At 48.4% G+C, this 13,130-nt stretch overlaps 1 protein-coding gene across 3 annotated transcripts in view; it reads left to right on the plus strand.

The window, feature by feature from the left end:
• The first annotated feature begins 475 nt into the window (after positions 1 to 475).
• LOC309973746 (zinc finger protein 12) overlaps positions 476 to 13,130 on the plus strand; it is a 60,130-nt gene continuing 47,475 nt past the window's right edge. For 2 of the 3 annotated variants that reach the window (XM_082858155.1, XM_082858154.1), the window contains exons 1-2: positions 476 to 901; positions 1,886 to 1,950. The gene's annotated coding sequence lies outside the window, so the exon portion shown is untranslated. The remainder of the gene's footprint in view (positions 902 to 1,885; positions 1,951 to 13,130) is intronic. The other variant, XR_014326836.1, reaches the window with a different exon arrangement.

A 13,130-nucleotide genomic window follows, 5' to 3' on the forward strand; every position in this document is an offset into this window, starting at 1 on the left:
ATTGTATCCTAGGATTTGAAGGAAAGTTGTAGCGTTTTAGTTAAGCGATCGTGATACACTCCTTCCCCTCTCCTGGCGGTGGGGGAATCTCAGATGTAACCCGAAATGTCTCAGGGCAGGGAAAGGACCAGGGACCCTGGAGGCCATCACACAGCCCCCGCTTGAGGCCACAGCTTTCCTTGATCCCTAACAGGAGTGAAGACAAATGGGCAATTGAGTCCCTGGTCCCGACGGCCCACCGTCGCAGCCCAGCAGCTCTTCACGGCCAGATGACTTGAAGACGTTTAAGTATCTCACTAACTGGACGGCGCGGAGACTTCTGGGAAATAGAGTCCTGGCACTTGTTCCGCTCTCCGGTCGGGCTGTGGCAGGCGGACTTCCGGCGTCCTCCTGCGCAGGTGCGCCTCACGGTTTGTGCGTGTTGGCGCAACGCCTCGTCGCCGCGCCGCCGTCGCTTCCTGTGTGTGCAGTGGTGTCCGCTGGTCGTGGTTCCCTCGACTTGGCCTCTTGTGGGCGAGCATTTCGGGGCCTGCGGGGCTGGGCGCCGTCCGGCCCGGCCGGCAGCCAGCGCGAGCGTGTTGTTTGGGCGAGGGTTGGCGCAGGCCGGGCGGAGGCTGGAAGTGGGACCCCCGAGCTCGAGCTGCGGAGCCCGCGGCCTGGGCCGGAGTGGCCGAGCGGCCGGCGGCGGTGCAGTGCCCGACCGTCTGCAGCGCGCGGCATAGCGAGTTCTCGGGAGAGACGTGGGCCTGAAGGGAGTTTGTGCCATAGGCCCAGAGCCGGCTCCTCGGTCCCAGTGGCTTCGTGAGGCGCAGCGGAGGGACCCGAGAGAGGAGCGCGCCGGAGGAGCAGCCCTCGGACCGGAGCCTCGGGAGTCCGGGGCCGGTCAGCTAGTCTCGACGGGGTAGGTGTTGCGTCTGTGGGCCTGCAGGCGGTTGTGGACCCTGCGGCCCTTGGAGAGCGGGGCTTCTTCGGGTAGCCCGCCCCGGGCCCCGCGGGGGAGCGACCGGGAGGGTTTGAGCGCTTCCCCGAGGTGGATGGGCCGGGCTGGAGGGCAGGGCCGGCTGCTCCGGATGGGGCTCCCCTGGGACTTGTGAGCTCCGGGGGTCCTGGGGGAGCAGGGGCGGGACGTGCCGCGTCCATCCCTCCGTCCAACCGCGATCCTCCTGGTCTTCCTCCTCTTGTCGTCTGGGCATCTCGCACGTGCCTCTCAAAGCGCGTTAGCACATTGGTTGTGTAAGCTAAGCGTCCGCTGCCCCCCTGGGTTGTGCCCTGTGGAATCGCACAGTGTAATCGGTGCAGGATGAGTCTGCAAGGCTTCTGTCCTGCTGCCTCGCTTGAGGAAGGAAGAGATTGGGCCTGAGAAGGGAGATGACTTGTCCTAGATCCTCACCGGGTGTGCACGTGGGGTCGCTAACAGGACTCCAAACTCCTGGGGCAGGTGTTCTGTCCACTTAAAGTCCGTTTTAATGAAAGAGTATTTTGAGCGTCGCACTGAAGTTTGTAAAGTTTGTACAAATAATTGAAAGACTGAAACGCACCTGTGTCCCTTTATTCCGGGTATGCTGTGGATTTCCTGACCTAAGTTGTTAACAGACTTAGAAGAGATAAACTATAAGCGTTTTTTAATTTCATATTTTTGACGGAGGTTTAATTTAATAGGACTCAATGTACCCTCGCTACTGAAAAAAAAGTATCCCCTCAGGTACCCCAGCCACGTGGGAGTTACAGACCTGAGGGTGGTTGCTCCCTCCTCATTCTAACAGGCCCTTCTGAAGATGAAATGGCGGGTCTCCCACAGGTGTCTCTTGTGGAGCGCGGGGCGGGTGCTCGTGCAACCCCGAGCCGCTTCAGTCGTAGCTTCACTGCCTGCGTTTTCCTTCTGCAGGTCCGCCTCCACTGTCACAGTCCTGCACGGTGTTCCAAGAGCAGCGGAAAATGAATCAGCCCCTGGTGAGTTTTGTTGTTTACTTATTTACCTGCTGCTGTTCTTTTGTGATAACACCTTGGGAGGCGAATAGTTCAAAATGTGAAATGGGAAAGTAGGAGTAGGGAAAAGATGTGGTTCGACAAAGCGTAGAGGAGCAGGTCAGTACCAAGTGTTTCTGGCAAGTTCCACGTGTAGATCCCACGATCCTCTTATAGACACAGTACAAGCCTCGTGTTCTTGACATTTGTGGCAAAACGCCATCCCTTGCTTGACTTACATTGTCCTGCCGAAGCACTTTTGTTCTCGGGCGTTAAAGGTTTCCTTGAGGATCCCGCTGTAGGCCGCTAGCCTTCCTGAGCCACAGCCCCTAACGTGTTGACATCGGTGCCTTCCTTGTGCTTCCCGTAAGCCGAGAGCATGCCTTCCAGGGAGCCCTCAGGGCATAGAACTTTTCTGTTCAGTAGAACACCGTTGTCACATAGGTACATTGTTTTCAGTGCTCAGTCCAGGGATGCAATGAGGAGCATCTGGAAGCACAGCCTTGTCACCCTTCCAGTAAATTTCCCTCTCTGTCACTTACAATCTAACAGGGTCGCGTTACACACCATGTAGTGGCAAAGATTCCGTGTTTCCCACCTGAATTGTATCGTGCAGCCTGCGGTCTTGGTTCTGCCCCTCCCCGGAACCTGATCCGGTTGAGGTGACCTGGCATCCAGCGTACAAACCAGTGGAGATTTGCCAGTCGTCACCTCAGACCACTGTCGCCTTCCCATCTGCAGAGTCGGCTGTGTTGGTTTCTGTGACAGATCTCTCCTTGCTCTCTTCCTGACTGATTCTTTCTTCCCCCCTCTCTGTGTGTTGTCTTTTCACTCTTGGTTCATGACTCTTCAACCTGTCTGACTTCGCCTTGTGGTGCTTTTCACTTCCAGCTCTGTCATTTCTCCCAGCTGGACCAGATAGATGCCTCTGTCCAGCCACTTGCCAGCATCTCTGTGGAGTTTGTCCAAAGGGCACCTCAAATTGCTAGATCCAGTAGATCCAAGAATGATTATTTACAGCTCCCCGCCCCTTGCCTTCTCCTTTTGTCCCTGGCGGCTCATCGTTGCATCATCCACCCTGTCACCCTACCCAGAAAAATGGGTTCATTCTAAAGTCCTTCTGCAGCCTCTGTTACCACGTTGTAGTATTAGGCTTGTTAATGTCGTAGTCTAAATGGTTTTTATTCGTTCCCCTTCATCCCGTACTTGCTACCATTAAAATAGCTGATCTTTTCATTTCTGTAGTTACGGAAACTTTTTTTCTGTGCTGCTACCTCTTTCCTCCGGCAGCTCAAGTGTATTGTGCACGCTGAGTATTTCTCCTAAAATATTAATCACAGCATTTTGTCTGCATATGGGAAGCACTTTGAGGTTCCCTGGGTGACTGGACAAACGAGGTAGCCGTTCTATGGAGCCATTAACCATCGAGCCTAGCACTGGGGGGAGGTCGTACCCCGCTGATGATGCGTTTGGATGGATCTGTGGGGTAAAATCCTGATCGGAGACACTTAGGAGAGAGGAGTGGGAGAACTGGGTTTGTTCTGTTTCTAACTTTTTCAGGACGTTTTGCTGTGACGGGGAAAAGAGAAATTGGACGGTAGCTGGAGTAGGAGCTGAGGTCCGGGGAGGGTGTTGTGTTGTGTTGTGTTTTGACGGGAGAAGTAAGAGTGGGAATGATCCAGTAGATGCGTGTGGGGGAGGGGAGAGCTTCTGCCCGGGGTGCTGGAGTGGGGAGGGGATGGCAGAGCTGGGTTGCAGGTGGGGAAGCCCTCCGATGGCTTCTCTGTTCTCAGGGAAGCAGCTCCTCAGCTGAGGGTGAGGGTGAAGTTGGGGGTTTGAGGAGAGAGCAGAGCTCTGGGGCCCAGCTCCATGGTGACCGTCAGCACACACAGTGCAGCCAGCTGGGAAGACTGTACTTGCCTTGTCTGCCTGAAGAGCCATCTCCTCTCTTAAATGTGGGAGGAATTACTTTTTGGGGAGCCTATGTAATGACACGGGTGCTTCTCAGCTCAAAGCGAATTGAGCGCCAGTTCTGGCCACGGACACTTTCTGCTCTGCTGGTGGAAGGGTCCCCAGACGATGTGTCCTGCTTCCCTGGCTCTTGGCCTCGGGGACCCTTCACGCCATCTAGTGTCGTGTCTTTTATCTTAGACATAAACTTCAGATGTCTTCAGGTTCTGCATGTGATCTTGAGCAATTCTCTGCTTCCAGGAGCTTCTGTTCTCCTCGGGAAAGGCACTTCACAGACGTAATTACAGGAGAGGACGGGAATCCTGCCCATCGATACGTCGGGAACTCCAGAGTGCTGACACAGCAGAGCCTGCTTTTATTTATTTATCTATGTGTTTTAATTTTTGTTTCTTATTAATTTATTCATTTTTGGCTGCATTGGGTCTCTGTTGCTGCGCGCAGGCGTTCGTCTCTAGTTGCGGTGAGCTGGGGCTACTCTTTGTGGGGGTGCGCGGGCTTCTCATTGCGGTGGCTTCTCTTATTGCAGACCGTGGCTTCTAGGCATGCGGGCTTCAGTAGTTGCGGGCCGTGGGCTCAGTACTTGTAGCGTGCGGGCTGTAGAGCGCAGACTGAGTAGTTGTGACTCACGGGCTTAGTTGCTCCGCAGCATGTGGGATCTTCCCGGACCAGGGTTCGAACCCGTGTGCCCACCATTGGCAGGCGGATTCTTAACCACTGCGCCACCAGGGAAGCCCGAGAGCCTGGTTATAAATGCATCGTCAGAGCACGTGGCTCAGTGACTCGGGGAAGGGTGACGGCCCTCAAGTGACCAGGACTTGGGTAGCTGCAGAGGTTGTCGAGGCTCTCAGAGCAGCGTGAGGTGGACTGGATGAGGCTCCTGAGGTGCTGGTAAGGACCTCCTTCCTTAGGACGTGGGCCTCCCGTCAGGAACAGCGGGACGTGGATGCAGGCAGACCCTGAGGTTGACTGAAGAGCCTCCCCTCTGTGCTGGTTTTGGTTTCATCCTGTGGAGAAACTGAAACCTTGTAATCGGGACAGTGAGTCATCTGATCTAAAGATGTCATGTGTAGAGACCGTGGACGGCATGAAACACGGGGTGGGGTGCGGTGGGTCAAGTCAGGGGGACTCGGCTCCAGCGCGATGCCCGACAGGAAGGGGCTAGGCCGCGGCGTGTTCCCGCTGGTCCTAGGCCCCGGTAAGCAGTATGGACGTTCCCTTGGGGTTTTTCTGAATCGTGAATGAGGTTGAGAGTATTTTCACACGCTTAGAAGCTGTTTCTTCTTTTTAATGGATAGACAGTTTTTAGAGCAGTTTTAGGGTTCCAGGAGAATCGAGCAGACAGCAGTTTCCTATGCCCGTCCCTCTGGGTTCCCTCCCTTGATAACCTCTCAGGCCTGTGTGGCGCGTCATCTCAGTGATGGCTCAGCATTGACCCCTGACTCTCCCGTGGAGTCTGTAGTTTGTATTAAGGCTCCCTCTCTGTGTCCTGCTGCCCAGGTTTGGACAAGTGTGATGACCTGCAGCCACCACTGCAGTGCCACCCAGAAGCATTTCACTGCCCGAAACATCCGTGCCGGTCACCTGTTCATCCCCCCCAGTGTCCCCAAGCCCCCGACAGCTGCTGATCTTGTTACTGTCTGTGTATTTTTGCCCTTTCCAGAATGTCACGTAGTTGGAATCCTTCTGTCTGTGGTCTTTTCAGACTGGTGTATTTCTGTTTTTATATGAAGGGCCTGTCATGTCCATTGCCCGTCTTCCTGCCCCAATACTGTCTTGTTTTGTTTTGTTTCGTTCTGTTTTGTTTTCCTTGTCTTAATTGGCTTTCAGAGTCGTGTTAAATGTTCCTAAATTTTTCCAGTTGGGGTCATGTTAGTAAACATTGTTTTCCAAGGTTTATTGTCTTTTTCCTGTATTTTCCAGCATTGCTATGTAATTCATTACTTTTTTTTTTTACTTTGAGAGGTTGAATACTATGCATTTCAAAAGTTTCTCAAAATCAGCACGTTTGTGTGGGTAAGATTCCTAGTTGAAGAGCACCCTCCTTGGTCAGTACTGAGGTGCAGCTTCTTTGCGGGCGGAGGCGCGTGAGGGGGGAGGAATGCATCGGTCTCGTGGTTCCCTTTCTGCTGGGTCTCAGTTCCCCTTTCTGGTTCTGGGCAGTGCGTCAGCCACTCTCCTGGGACAGGCCAGGCAGGTGGGGTCCTCGCTTCCTGGCTGTGGAGGCTGTGTGTGTCTGGGAACACCTTTCTTTTTCCCTGAGGAGCGAGAGGACCCTTTTGGTTGTGGAGCGGCGTCCTAGGACTGCGGCCCCTGGGCCCCCGCTGTTGTGTGTCATTTGGGCTCCAGTCATGCATGGGAGATCTCTGACACAGGGACGCAGCTGTTAAAGCCCTCTTGGGGTTTTGTCATGTACAATCCTCTGAGGAATACTCCTTTTCTCTAATGGAATTCCAGTGCTTAAGGTTTCTAGCCACTCGTGAAAAGAATCTCAGAAAGGAAAGGAGACCTGTCCTCTCTGCCACCAAGCAGGGGAGTGAGCCGACACTGTGAACGTAACGCTGAGAAAGTGGCTTGTGGGAAATGTGTAACCAGTTCTGAGTTGTGGGATTACAAGGCTGTCTGTGGAATCTTACTGTACCAAGTGGTCTTTTAAGACACATTCATCGTGGGTGGTTCCCTTGTGTTTTGAAACTAACTTAAAACCCCTCAATATTTGCAGTTCTGATTGCTTTCTTAATTTGTTATCCAGGTTTCCTGACATCCATTTTTTTAAGTTTAAAGTGCAATTTTCTCATCTTCCCTTTACATAAACGTGAACGTGGGCAAGCCACTTAACCCATCACCAAATAGAAAATCATCTGGAACATTCACATGAATGCTGTTTTCAAGCAGCAACAGTGCATATATTTTTATGCCCATTACCAGTGAAAACCATAATGTTTTCTTATCGTGCTGTTTTTTTCTCATCCGGCAAAATTACAAGCACTTAGAAAAGCCCCACAAGTCACACATTTTGTGAAATTACAAATGCAGAACCGGAAAGGAGAATACGGTGTGCGTGCTTCTGCTTCTGCTTTAAAATGAGAGTAGTTCATGGTCTGATCCCTCACTCTCTTGCATTTGGTAATAACTTTCAGTGTGTGAACGTGTGGGCCCCCAGTCTTCATCCGGGCAGCCACAGGTGTGACCAGTGACGCCTGAATGGAATATGGGCAGAGCTTCTGGAAGACTTGCTGTCGATTTCTGAGACAGGCTTCTCGAGGCTGAGCCGAGGCAGTTCTGCACAGACGCTCGTCTGCCTTGTGTGGCAACCAGCTCTTGCCCCGCCCCGCTCACCCCCCCCCCCCCCCGGTGTCCTGTCAGCAGGTGGGCACCCTCAGCCTTCCCAGGCCAGCAAAGCCTGGGTCCCAGACGTCTGTGCATCTGGAGCTGGGGGTCAGGTGACCTGGCATCTCAGGGGACCTTGGTAACAGGACCCATCCTGCCTCTTCGGTTGTTACACATAAAGAACTTTGATTTCCAGTCAATGTCAGGAGTTTGTTGCCATCTGAAACGGCCTCTGTGCTTGGCGTGGTCTTTTCCTTAACCTCCTCCACACCATTCCTTAGTTACCCTGCGGCACGTGGGATCTTAGTGTCCTGACCAGGGATTGAACCCAGGTCCCCTGCATTGTAAGGGGGATTCTTTACCACTGGCCCACCGGGGATGTCCCTACCCTTATGTTTTAACATTTTTGTAGGTCTTCACAGAGATCCTGGATGGATTCACCTAACAGCACCAGGTAAACTTCATGTCAAGAGTAGTACACCTCATTCGTCAAAAATTTTAAAGTAGGACTATTATAAGATGCAGAAATTCCACTTCTGTGTATTTTTTTGGAAGAAAACAAAAACACTAGTTCAAAAAGACACATGCACTCCTATGTTCATTGAGCATTATTTATAATAGCCAGTGTATAGGAGCAACCTACGTGTCCATCCATAGATGAATGGATACAGAAGATGCGTCACATACACACACACACACACACACACACACACACACAGAGTGAACTATTAGCCAGAAAAAAAAAAAAAAGAAGAATGAGGGGCTTCCCTGGGGGTGCAGTGGTTAAGAATCCACCTGCCAGTGCAGGGCAAATGGGTTCAAGCCCTGGTCTGGGAGGATTGCACATGCCACGGAGGAACTAAGCCCGTGTGCCACAACTATTGAGCCATGCTCTAGAGCCTGCGAACCACAACTACTGAGCCCGCGTACCACAGTGACTGAAGCCCGCTCACCTAGAGCCCATGCTCTGCAACAAGAGAAGCCCCCGCAATGAGAAGCCCACGCACCGCAAGGAAGAGAAGCCCCCGCTGGCCGCAACTAGAAAAGATGCCGCCTGCAGCAACAAAGACCCAATGCAGCCAAAAGTAAAATCAATAAATTTTTAAAAATTAAAAAAAAAAGAATGAAATCTTGCCGTTTGTGGCAACATGGATGGAGGCAGAGGGTGGTGTGCTAAGTGCAACAAGTCAGAGTGAGGAAGGCAAATACCGTATGATCTCATTTGTATGTGGCATATAAAAAACAAAGTAAATGAACTAATGTCACTATACAGAAACAGACTCATCGATACAGAGAACAAACAGGTGGTTGCCAGAAGAGGGTAGGTGGATGAGTGAAATAGGTGAGGGAGATTAAGAGGAACAGATAAGCAGTTACAAAATAAATGAGTCTTTGGAGTGAAATATACAGCATGGGCAATACAGTCAATAACATTATAACTTTGTACGGTGACGGATGGTAACTCGACCACAACTAGACTTAATCTTGGTGATCATTTTCTAATGTATAGAAATACTGATATTATGCACCTGGAACTAACATAGTGTTGTAGGTCAGTTACACTTGAATGAAAATGTTTTAATTCAAACGAAAAGAATAGTGTGCCTCGTTAACTATAGACGCTTAGTCATACAGCAGTTCTCTAGAACATATTCATCCTGTGTAACTGTAACTTTATACCCATTGAACAACTCCCCATTCTCTCCTCCCCCACCCCTGACAATTTATGTGTGACTCTTTTAGATACCTCATATAAGTGGAAACACACAGTTTTGTCCTTCTGTGACTGACTTATTTCACTTATCATAATGTCTTCTAGTTATATCCCCGTTGTCACAACTGGTAGGATTTCCTTCTAATAAGTCTGAATATTATCCTATGTATATACCCCATTTTCTTTATCCATTTCTGTGTTGGTGAAAATTTGCGTCGTTTTCCTATCTTGGCTCTGGTGAATAATGCTGTAATGAATATAGAGGTGCACGTATCTCTTCTAAATATTGATTTCCTTTTCTTTGAATATACAGGCTATATTATAATTTATTATATTATATTACATTATATTCTATTATAGTTATTGTGCTTCCCGGATCTTGTGCTTTTCACAAATTGAAGGTTTGCGGCAACTCTTTGTTGAGCAAGTCTGTTGGCACCGTATTTCCAACAGCAGTTGCTCACTTCTTGTCTGTGTGTCATACGTTAGTGATTCTCACACTATTTCAAACCCTCCATCAGCAAAAAGGTTACTACTCGCCAAAGGCTCAGATGATGGTTAACATTTTTTAGCAGTAAAGTATTTTTAATTTTTTTTTGTTTCGGCTGTGCTGCACAGCACAGCACGTGGAATCTCAGTTCCCCGACCAGGGATCAAAGCTGCGCCCCCTGTATTGGAAGGCGGATTCTTAACCACTGGACCACCAGGGAAGTCCCTAAAGTATTTTTTTTTTTAACATCTTTATTGGAGTATATTTGCTTTGCAGTGTTGTGTTAGTTTCTGCTGTATAACAAAGTGAATCAGCTGTATGTATACATATATCCCCATATCCCCTCCATCTTGCGTCTCCCTCCCACCCTCCCTAGCCCACCCCTCTAGGTGGTCACAAAGCACTGAGCTGATCTCCCTGTGCTATGCGGCTGCTTCCCACCAGCTATCTGTTTTACATTTGGTAGTGTATATATATGTCCATGCCACTGTCTCGCTTCGTCCCAGCTTACCCTTCCCCCACCGCCCCGTGTCCTCAGGTGCATTCTCTGCGTCTGTGTCTTTATTCCTGTCCTGCCACTAGGTTCATCAGAACCCCCTTTTTTTTTTCTTTCGGTTCCATAAATGTGTGTTAGCAGACGGTATTTGTTTTTCTCTTTCTGACTGACTTCACTCTGTTTCACAGACTCTAGGTCCATCCACCTCACTACAGATAGTTCAATTTCGTTTCTTTTTATGGCTGAGTCATATTCCATGGTATATATGTGCCACATCTTCTTTATCCATTCATCTGTCAGTGGACACTTAAGTTACTTCCATGTCCTGGCTATTGTAAATAGTGCTGCAGTGAACATTGTGGTACGTGTCTCTTTTTGAATTATGGTTTTCTCAGCATAGGTACCCAGTAGTGAGATTGGAGGATCATATGTTAGTTCTACGTGTAGTTGGTCTTTTGTATAAATTTATGTCGTTTTATTTATTCCTTATTTTCGGCTGCGTTGGGTCTTCGTTGCTGTGCGTGGGCTTTCTCTAGTTGCAGCGAGCAGGCGCTTCACTGTGCGGTGCACGGACTCCTCTTGCGGTGGCTTCTCTAGTTGCGGAGCGCTGGCTCTAGGCGTGCCGGCTTCAGTAGTTGTGGCACGCGGGCTCAGTGGGTGTGGCACACGGGCTCAGTTGCCCTGCGCATGTGGGATGTTCCCGGACCAGGGTTCGAACCCGTGTCCCATGCACCGGGAGGAGGATTCTTAACCACTGCGCCACCAGGGAAGCCCTATTTTTAGTTTTTGAAGGAACCTCCGTACTGTCCTCCGTAGTGGCTGTATAAATGTACATTCCCAGCAGCGTGCAGGAGGATGGTTCCCTTTTCTCCACACCCCTTCCAGCAGTTATTGTTTGTAGATTTTTTGATGATGGCCATGCTGAGCGGTGTGAGGTGATACCTCACTGTAGTTTTGAATTGCCTTTCTCTAACGATTAGTGTCGTTGAGCATCCTTTCATGTGTTTGTTGGCAATCTTATATCTTCTTTGGAGAAATGTCCATTTAGGTCTTGTGTCCATTTTTGGGTTGAGTTGTTTGTTTTTTTGATATTGAGCTGCGTGAGCCGCCTGTATATTTTGGAGATTAATCCTTTGTCAGTTGCTTCGTTTACAAATATTTTCTCCCACTCTGAGGGTTGTTTTGTTGTTGTTGTTTATGGTTTCCTTTCCTGTGGAAAAGCTTTTAAGTTTCATTCGGTCCCATTTGTTTATTTTTGTTTTTATTTCCATTTTTCTAAGAGGTGGGTCAAAAAGGATCTTGCTGTGATTTATGTCATAGAGTGTTCTGCCTATGTTTTCCTCTAAGAGTTTGATAGTGTCTGGCCTTTCATTTAGGTCTTTAATCCATTTTGAGTTTATTTTTGTGTTATGGTGTTAGGTAGTGTTCTCATTTCATTCTTTTACAGGTAGCTGTCCAGTTTTCCCAGCCCCACTTATTGAAGAGGCTGTCTTTTCTCCATTGTATATTCTTGCCTCCTTCATCAAAGATAAGGTGACCATATGTGCGTGGGTTTATCTCTGGGCTTTCTATCCTGTTATACTGATCTATATTTCTCTTCCCTAAAGTATATTTCAATAAAGGTATGTACATTGTTTTTTTAGACACAAGGCTATCGCACACTTAACAGACTACAGTATAGTGTAAACATAAGTTTTTCATGCACGGGTACACCAGAGAATTCATGTGACTCGCTTTATGGCGGTATTCGCTTCATTGCAGTGTTCTGGAACCGAAGCTGCAGGGTCTCTGAGCTGGGCCTGTATACCCAGAAGTGGGATTGCTGGATCATATGGAAATTTTATTTAAAAGATTTTGAGAAAACTGCGTACTGTTTTCCACAGTGCCTGCACGATGTTACATTCCTGCCTACAATATGCAAGGGTTACGATTTCTCTACAACCTTGACAACTCTTATCTTTAAAAAAAAAAAAAAAAATTGTGTGCATTCTAACAGATGTGAGGTAATATCTCATTATGATTTTGATTTGCATTTCCCGGATGATTAGTGACATTGAGCACCTTTTCATGTACCTGTTGCTGTCTTAAGTCTTTCTAACACACACACACACACACGCAAAGGGATAGAAGGAATCTTTTGGAAGTGAAGAGTATCTTACCGTGATGGTGGTGGTGGTATCACAGGTGTGTGCATATGTCCAGACTCATCAAGTTATACAAATTAAACATGGGCTGGATTTTGTATATCAATTACACGTAAATAAATCTGTAAAAGCCCAGCAACAAGTGGTGTGTTTCATTAACCAGTGAAGCCCAGGTACGTCTTTTCTCCTCTCCCAGGGGTGAACCCAAGCTGCCATTGAACTTGGAGCACTTTCTGTTTCTTTAGTTTCCCCTTGTATTACTTTTGTGTTTCTGCGTTGCTTTCAGATTACAGCTGAGTGGTTCCCCATTTGGAGCAGCAGGGATTCTGAGTTTGGCTCTGTCGTTTGAAGACTTTTGATGGTCTCTCCAAAGGGATTAAGTTTCTACAGAACTAATCTCAGTTAGGTGAGAGGTAACAGAGGATCTGGTTTGTTAGTCTTTTCTGTTTGTCTACTTGGACAAGCTCAAATCAATTGAGAATCTCTTGCCCAATGGGAGGAGAACTGCTCTTTAACATCTAGACTGGTGAGTGTTTATTCCTGACTCATGTCTAAGACTTGAGAACTGAAGGTAAAAGTTCCATTCTCTATGTGTCTGTGTGTCTGTAATTCAGAAAGGTCTTTACCTCTGACAGTGTGAGTATGTAATGTTTTCCTACTTCTGGATCTATTAAAGTACATTGTAGAGTCTCTTAAATTATAGGGTATCTGTCCTGATTCGCCTACAAAGATACAAATGTGCTTATAAAAATTATATATCCCTAAAATTCTCAGAGAGAAAGGAATTAGAACTTCTCATATGTTAAATGTGCTAGAAAAGTATTCTTGTAGAAATCAAGTCAGGGAATTCCCTGGCCGTCCAGTGGTATGACTCGGTGCTTTCAGTGCCAGGATCCGGGTTCCGTCCCTGGTCAGGGAGCTAAGATCCAGCAAGCCTCTGCGTGCAGCCAAAACTCAACTCAGAAATGGAAAGACTTCAAGTTTACATAATTTACGTAAATCTTTGACAAATGAAGCTAGTTT

This window comes from Leucopleurus acutus, assembly GCF_964270905.1.
Source record: "Leucopleurus acutus genome assembly, chromosome: 16".
Classification (NCBI taxonomy): domain Eukaryota; kingdom Metazoa; phylum Chordata; class Mammalia; order Artiodactyla; family Delphinidae; genus Leucopleurus; species Leucopleurus acutus.